This window comes from Wasmannia auropunctata, unplaced genomic scaffold (genome assembly GCF_000956235.1).
Source record: "Wasmannia auropunctata unplaced genomic scaffold, wasmannia.A_1.0 LD336076.1, whole genome shotgun sequence".
In the NCBI taxonomy this organism is placed as follows: Eukaryota; Metazoa; Arthropoda; class Insecta; order Hymenoptera; family Formicidae; genus Wasmannia; species Wasmannia auropunctata.
The window spans coordinates 3,726,566-3,735,943 of NW_012026814.1; positions in this window are offsets into that span (position 1 = coordinate 3,726,566).

The window sequence follows — 9,378 nt, forward strand, 5'->3', positions numbered from 1 at the left end:
TATTAGCAAATGAGAAAAATTCAGTCAAAAATTGTTTCTCTAATACAGAAGCACTCTATGAACCGATTGATTAGAAATTAAATAAATGATCTTACACAGAAAACGTGTGGATGTTATACATATACGCCGTCATGTTACAACAGCGTGAAATTATTCGCCTGTATTGGTATTCCGGATTATTTACCATATCTCCAATTCACATATCGTTTGATTTCTCTTACCCGTGCTTTATGCCGCAACATGCTCTTTGATGTGGAACACAAAGCTAGAAATCGAGAAAGATAAATATTACTTGTGAAAAGGGATTTCCGCGGTGAAGTATGAACGCGATGATTCAGGGTAGACGACACAAGCTAGTATTTTAACACGATGTTTACACTCGCGTCATCACGGACGGTATCCGCCATACTTTATCGTAAAATGGATTCTCAATTATATTACATACGCGAAATGTTTATTGACATTTTCGATATTTGATTAATCCTCTGTAATTAACGTGCACAATTGCCTTTCAAAGTAGCGAACTTGATATATAAATCATGTTCTAAATCTGCATTTAAATATACATGTATAATACCCTATTAACATGTTACATTATTAATCTTCACGTGCAAAAAATGAAACAAAATATTTCGCATATAAACGAACGATAAGACGGCAATGAGTATCACTTGCAAATCTCGATCGTATCCGGCACTATCATAATATTTATGCAATACTTTATCTGCGCGATGTCGCGAGTCACGATGCGGAAAAGGGCTTGTCGGCTTTCAGAGCCGCGGTAGAAGAAGAGAAGCGGTACGGAAGAGAAGCGAGAGCGCAGTAAAGAAAGCGAATGGAGGAACGGGAAGGCGACGAAGAAGGTGGACTGCGAGACGGCGGCAGACAATACAGCGCGTTACAAAAGCTCGAATGCGCATAGTGGAGCTTTGATTGGATTTGCCACGCAGCGCTCTGCGCCCACGTGTAACGCGCATTAGCATTCACGGTCGGCCGGCGAGAGTAGCGCGTCTATTACTATCGTAAATCGTTCTTATAACAGTACTCGTCGCGCCGGAATACCGATCGTCCGCCTCGTCTCCGGTACGCGCGTGTCATCTTTCCTCGACGCGACGACGCGCGACGTCTGGTCGGAATAAGTGAGCTCGCGCACGTCGAATTTCAATTCGAGCGTGTTTTCCCGTTAGCGAGGTCCTCCATTCTTTCTCGTTCGTTTCATTGTTGGTCTCGGACATAGGCATCGTAGGCGGAATAATGATTCATCCGAATGAACGCCAGGAAAACTTTTCCTTCGTTGTTCAGCCATGATTTCGCTTGTAATAACAACCAATTAAATTTTCTCGTGATGATTTGCCTTCAAGAGAATATATATTTCAATTGCAGTCTGGAGAAACCATTTGACATAAATTTATATATGAGCAAAAATATGTTTGATGTTGGTTAATGTCGGTTGCAAATCTGCGTAATAATTTTCGTGTAAAAAAAAACTGATTTATCGAATAGAATACAAAATAGCAAAGTAGGAAATTTATGTTACCAACGTCAAAGCGCTAGAAACCAAATGAATCGTTTACTTGGAATCCCTCGAGAATACAAACTCGTGTGTGCATGAAATAATGATTAGGTATTTCGTCGTTCTTTATCCCTTTGCCAGACCACTTCCGCTGGCTGTGTACTTTCCTTTGTCTTTTCGCACGCATGTCGCGCGTATCGGCACGCCTGTCGCGCAAGATCAAGATTATCAAGATTGTTTATGCTTATGCCCGATACTGTATAAGCCGGTGTGATATTGACGCGGTACAGCGGGCCTTAAATTTTCATGATGTATAGGAAGAGCATTGCACGATGCGTACGCCGACGTACGCCCGTAGGATGCGTGTACGGCGCGAGGGAGGGTTTTTTCTCTGCGCTCTCTTGCGCGCGTGTAGGGAAGCCGAAGACGTCTTTATGCCGAAGCTCGAAAGTCGTCCGTTGATTTACGAGCCAGCGTGCTGTGTCAACGGTTTATAGAACCCTACGCGGAATGATCCTGCGTCGATTTTACGACAGTTCTCGCGTGCACGAAACAGCCACTTGAGCGGAACACTTTTCTCACTGTAGGCCCTAACGTTGTCTACGAGATCGCCGAGACACTGAGAACGTTGCCAACAACATAGAGGGCTTGGGAAAGCGTGGGATATAAAACTGAAAGCAAGGGGAATGTATATCGATGCATTCATGTGTCGAAAACTATCGTGCGTTAATAGTTCAACGTCAAAGTATAAGAACGATGATGACATCATGGACATATGTACATACGGATTTTCTAATAAACACAAAGCATTTGGTAATTTACAAGTTTACAAGATTTTTACAGATTTTATTCATTTATGTTTTATTTTTTTCTCGAATTTTTCTGCCCTATCTACAATTATTTCAATTCGAGTATGAGAGCGCGACATATTTTTGAAAAAAAAAAGTATTCACGATTTCATGATGATCGTGTGTGAGTTTTGTCCTGAGAATTCCGTGACTGATTGTAGCCTGACCGAGCAATAAAAATAAGTGCTTAGAAGAAAATCCGTAATTTACTATCGAATTCTTCCGATTCTCTTAGCCAGACAATTGTTTCTCGAAAAAAAAAAAACGGAGATGGTGCGAATTCCTATGCGGTAGAAAACGAAGTGAGGACCGGCAATACTCGTAAAAATAATGCACTTCGTCGCTCATCCGTTCTTTCCCACCCCGCAGGTCTCGTAAATCCTTATCGTCACTCTCGTCACGCAGACGTTCCTTTCCATCGAGCCCCAGGAGTCTCGCCGTTCACAACGCGGATACCTCGTATTATCTTTACTTCTCGCTTCGGAATGCGAGACGTCGTCGTGCCGTATAGCCGTCCATAGCTTAACCCTTTCAACGAGCGCGAGATAAACGTGTCGCTGGACACCTTTCGTGAAATTGAATAATTCCGAACTGTACTCATATCCGTCCGAATACACACATCACAACACTTATCTTTACTTCCTCCCCCCCCCCTCTCTCTCTCTCTCTCTCTTTCTTGAAAAAACTTTCGAGGTGGTCACCGGCATTCGATGACCTCGAACTGGCGAGCGAAGGATCGATCGGGCGATCGAATGCTTTTTAAAGACATTTCGTTGTTCCGAACCCACGGCTATCGTAGGTTGATTAAACGGTCGTGGAACCGGACGTGTAAAAGGGTAGATATCGAAATAGGTAGAATTTCGAGAGACTCGATAACCAATGCCACCAAAGCTGAAAAGACGTGTTTTCATTCCTCTCGCGCGGATTACACGGAAAAAAAACCGATAATCGTGTTCACATATCTCGTATAGAAAGGGCTGTGCTGTTGGAAACGCCGATTTCTCCAGGAAATAAATATGATACCGCTACAATAGAAAAAATTTTATATTAAACTCAAAAATATTGAAATAATATAAAACAGAATTAGATGTTGCACGAACAAGATTTAAAAAAAATTATTCAGTACAATTCTTTAATAAGAATTTTCAATATTTATATACGAAATTCTTAGATCTCAAAATCTTTTACATTGTAATCTGAATCCACTATTGCGGAGTTAATAAAATTATTTTTTATTGGACAAAACCACTTTTCCTGATAGGTTTCGCAATATTAGAAAACGTTCGAAATACGATAAAGTTGGATTAACTCGACAATTCCATTTCGTCGATGCTTCAATTACAGCAAACTGATAAAGATCGGCTGCGCTTGCCGAAGAGAAAACTAGATCAGTGCACGATTTACGATAAATACGACAGTAAACGAAGGTATCGTCCGAGGTGTTAGTGTTCGCTCGCAGATCGCATCCCTTTCGAGGAGCGTGAGATAAACGCGCTCTGTCAGATGGATTTCGCCAAATTGAACGATTCCGTTTCTGCGGTCATATCCACCGAAGACGTTTTCCCCTTTACCGTGTCTCAGGACGCGACCATCTCGAACGAGAAATCGCGAGATTGGTTACCATCCCGACGTCCCGGGGTTTCTTCTCGCGAGATGAGGTTACATCGTTTTCAGCGATTGAAAGTATCAATCTTCGCCTAACCGCACTCATTGCGCCCCGCCATCTGCGATGGCGTTGACTTCCTTGGTTATATTCCTCCACTTCGAAAGTACCATTCGCCTAAAGAAAGAAAAAAAAAACGTAGAGTCTATGTTCTACTCTACCTAGCATTCTTCGCCAATATTACCAATCATGACAGAAAGTTATGCATCCAACAACGCTCCGTCTGTGTACCTCGTACCCTTTCTAAGGCTTATCGTCGGCTTTAATCGCTCTTAACTCGCTTGCCTACGTCTTGTACCCTTTTAATTTCCCTGAGCACGGGAACACCGTTACTCAGCGAAATCTAGCTTTTACCAACTGACGTATCCGTTTATGAGCATCACGCTGTTTGGTTATCAGTTTATGCGTATCGAGCATTCGAGAGCATTTCCAGGGAGTACGTGGAACGTTCGATCGAACTTATGCTGATTGCGAGCTTGCTTTCTATCGATTAATATGCGGTAAAGACCGCCTCGTAAAGATTAAAAGGCGTTCAACGAGTACAGCATGTCGCGCTGCTATACATAGCTGTCGCTAGCGACAGATAATTGGTAACAACTAATGCTTGTACACGAATCGTTGATCCACACGCTATATATATATATATATATATATATATATATATATATCCGCGAGCCACATACGATCAGGTTTCTCCTGTTGCCTTTCGAAAGATCGACTTGTTTTCCCCGTTTTAGATCCTTTACGATTCTGAACGCAATTAGGCGATTCTCCGGACGGCAGTTCTTGGTGGATTACGTATCGTTAGAAAGTATAACTGCGCGATCGTGCGCGGTTTCATGTAATTAGCGAATAATATACCGAAGAGAGTTTAGCTCGTTAATTGTATCATAAAAAAAGAACCCTATTGCCCTACATATTCACGGTTGAGCGCTGTCGTCTGGTATCCGCCGTCACGCGTATTACCGTTATTCCCTCACTCTCCTTAATATCGTGATGCATGCCATGAATTGCGGGAATTATTTATATAATAAGCATATCAATAACATGTTTATTGTAATTTATTATTGCAATCGAAAATATGAGCGATAGAAGGCACATAAGCGAGACGATAAAAATAATAGATAATATCGTGACATAACAAATGCAAAATAATAAATAAAAGAATCGACAAATGAATAAAAAATGCAAGAATGCGTAATGAATAATGCATTACGTGAATTAATATGATTTATGCTTAGCGGAGATTTAAAACGTCATAAGGTCACGTCACCAAGTACGTCCCTTCTTTCACCGCACGCGTTGCACGCACGCACGCACGCACGCACGCACGCACGCACGCACGCACGTTTCTCTCCTCTAACTGTTACATCGGCCCCTATCAACGGCTCGATTATTTTTACCCCCAGCATCCGGTTCCCACACACCAGACGCGCGATACGCGCGCAGGAACTGGATCGTCGCTGGCGGCCGGCCGGCCGCGGGTACGGTCGCACATTTCTCGGATGATCGCGGTCGAATCCAGACGAGGATGGTTAACGGAACGCCTGAGATTTCTCTCTCTCGCGTGTTCTGTTATCTTCAAGTATCTGGTGTTCGGTTTCCTCGCGCCACTATGCCTTTCCGTACGCTCGCCTGCTGCCGCCGCCGCCGCCGCCGCCTTCTACTCCGAAGCCGGAGCTGCCGATATCCGTCGATCGGCCGTAATATCATCCCCTCCTATCTTTCTCTTACCCTGTTGCCTGACCGCGGCGTATACCGGGCACGCATTCCGATCAATAAGAAAAACACGCCCGGTAGACCGCAGAACGGTAGCTCATTCACACGGTCTCCCTCTTCGTGGCATCTCTTCTCCGGACTGTTCGGTCCTCGGTATCGCGCGCGAATGCGCGAATGCACACGCGGCGGCGATCGGCCGGTGTGCATGTATATGTGTGCGTGTGTGTGTGTTTGTGTGAGAGAGAGAGAGAGAGTGTGCGTGTGGCGTTTACCTCGCGCTCGTCGACCCTATACCGCTCTTTCGCCGCGTACAATAAACTTGCGACTCGCGCCAGGATAATGCCTTCCTACTGGAAGTGAAACAACGCCCGACGTGCCATAGCGCGAAGAGAACCTGGAATTGCAGCTCTTGATGGATCCCGGGAATTGCCTCAGCGAGTAAGCGCTTCACGATGCGAAGAAACCGAGGAACACCAGACAGACTTGCACGGAGGTGCGCCGAGTCAGAGAAAGAATAGAGAGAGAGAGAGAGAGAGAGAGAGAGAGGGAGAGAGTGGATGGATCTTACCGCAAGCGACACAAATCTCAAATGGACTCTTGGACCAAAGTTTTCGGAGGCGGCACGACGCGCCGGCACCCGCGGCGTCATGTGTCGGAAACTGCGACAAAAACGGTCCTAACGGAGTTACTCAGGAAGTAGTCCTGGATTGCTTTGACAATTATTAAAGGAGAGAACGGCAGAAGGTAGATTGGAGTTTGCTCTTGCCCGCTGGCGACTTCGCCGGAGAAGTCATTGTCACGGAGAAATTGCAGCAACCGGAACTCGTGTTCATTCACTAAATCAAATTCAAATTGGGGACAGTGAAAGAGCGACGTGTCACTTCGTGAAGAATGTACGTGAAATGTTAGGTTTGAGTGAAAAAAAATCTACATTCACGAAAACGTTCGCTAGTCTTCCGGAAGTTCGTAGAGATAAAGTCAGTTCATTCATTTTATTATTTCGATTTACTTCCTCGATGATTACTTCTTTGACGGTGCACGTTATACGATCGTGAAAAATTAAACGTCGGCCGCAAGGAATTCCCTTACGCTGAAATTTATTCTGACTCATTAAAGCCCGCGTAGATAGCCACGTAACGATATCTAATACGGGGAAAAGGTACCAAGAGGATTCCGAAAGAAGAGGGAGATAATATTGAGTTAAACTTTTAATAGATTTCTCTGGATAAGCGTAATTACTTCCGCTTACCGGGATTCCGGCCTTGAACTCGACGTACCTTCTCAGACTTTAATTAAGAAACTATCTCGCCTGTAACCTCAACATTATGGGGAGGAACGCATGCGATGGAGTATCCCGGAATTTTTACGAGGTCCGCACGATGACTGACGATGATCGATGAGGTTCCTCGGTGAACCATGACCATTTTTACGTCTCCCCCTGCTTTCTCTGTAACTTACCGTAGCGTGGTTGTAAATAATTGCAAAGTTATTGCCGCATCGATTCTTTGTCTACAGACAATTTTAATTCGTATATATATTCACCAAATTTATCTACAAATATGCTTGCGCAAATCATGTTACTGCAATTGAAAAGAATTGCATGACAAAGGAATTGAAATGATAAATAAAAAAAAAATACTGTGAAATAAAACGTTTGTAATGTATGAGAAATATAAGTTTTTTCGCCAAAAACCGTGTTTTCGTCGGTGAAGCAGAATAGTGAGAAACAGTTACACAATATGTCGATACGGTCTTTCCATCAATTCTTGCCTGACGTTCAGCCATTCTTTTTCTATTGCAGCAACACGCCTATCCATAGCGAACATTGTTCCCGGAATGGTCGATCGTTTAACGCAGCCGATACGACTAATGCACGTCGAAAGCAGAGAAATTCGTTGTACGTGTGGCCGATACTCCTACAAGCAAAAAGTCCGTAATTTATCGTTTTAGGATGTTTTCATTGTAGTCAGATATTTTTAAACGTACCATCTTCAATCTTTATTAAAGCCACTTTCTAAATTACAAATACGGATTATTAAGTAGAAATTAGTATAAATTAATATATCTTTAAAATAAATAATGGATTTACACATTTAATTACAAAACACGTGAATGTATGTGCACGTATATCTTTTTATAAAACCGTGGACTGAAAGATCGTGAACACAAAGACAAATAGTCGTGTCTCTGCCACTAAACTATTCAAAAGAAGAAAAATTCTCTCCGTCAAGTAATTTGGTCAAATTTCTTTTATGCTTATCGTCTGATGATTACAGTATAAATAGTTATCGCATTACAACTTATTACTTAACTTTGATACTTTTATTTAATACGTTCAAACTCTTTTCTATCTACTTAGAGAAACATGAAAGTTTAAGAAATTTAATTTTTGAAGTAAATTAAAGATATTCAGATAGAAGAAACGTTTAATGAGATAATAATTGTTTGATGAAAATTGCAAACATCCATTTTGCGAATTGTGTAACATTGCTCCGTGTTCACACTCTCCAATATCTTGTGAAGCTTTGAATGGTATTTGCGAGGAGCGTAAGAGCCGCGAGATAGTAAGCATCACAGAAGGACCACATCCGTGGAGCTACAGTGAGAAAAGGCATATGATTATCGCACCACGCCGGGTATCCCGCGTAATATTATGTCATTGTGGTTTCATCAGCCCTACTCTCGGACGGAATACCTCCGGGGCCTCGGACTTTGCAGTCCCTGTGAGATCCTACGTTTCTCGGGCGTTACGTGGTTCCGTCCGGTCGAGAGAGCGTGAGGATACGAAGGAATAACGGGGGGAGAATCGTCTAGAGAGGGCTCCTTAATAATACGTTCTGTTCTAACCTCTGTACCTCAAAGAATGAATCTCGACGTGAAACCAAACGATGAATCGTCTGAATGACCGGATATTTTCCTTCGAATCTCGTCGGATCGTGCTTAAAGTTTCGAGAGGTTCACACGACGGAAGCCCGATTTTCGATAAATTTGTGTTGAAACGTCTAATTTTTGTATTACAGAATTTTACGCTCAAACTTTTTGAAAAATATGCATCTGAAATTTCTCAGCGCAAATCTATCTCTGATGAGAGTATATTAAATTACAATCACTTGAATTCCGCGGGTGAAGTATTTTGCTTATAAAAGGATTACCGCCACGACCACGCTTACACGTAACTGCGGTTTCTCGATCTCGAGACGAGAGAGAATTATAGTGTCAATGAGAGAAGACGGCTCACTTCGCACTCCGGAGATATATTTCATAATCACAGTGTACGAGGGACCGAAGTGCCGCGCGCGCACGAGATCGTTACCGATCGGCGCGATCGATATCGTTTTTTTATTTACACACGATTAGTCTTGCGCGATATAATTGCACGATATGATCCCGGCGCGTCTCATAATTGTCCGCCTCTTTTCGCCCAGCGTCCGCGTCGAAAAGGGAAGAATGAGAGAGGAAAGAAAAAAAAAGCAGGTCGAGTTGCGCCGATTCGAATGACCTCGTGCACCCACCGCGGCGCTACCCGGGATACCGGTCGCAATTAGTTTTCGACTTGGTCTGCTCGCCGCGTATATTTCTATAGCATCGGCCAATCAGCCCCGAAGCTAGACCGTCTTCTCCTTGCGCAAGGAATC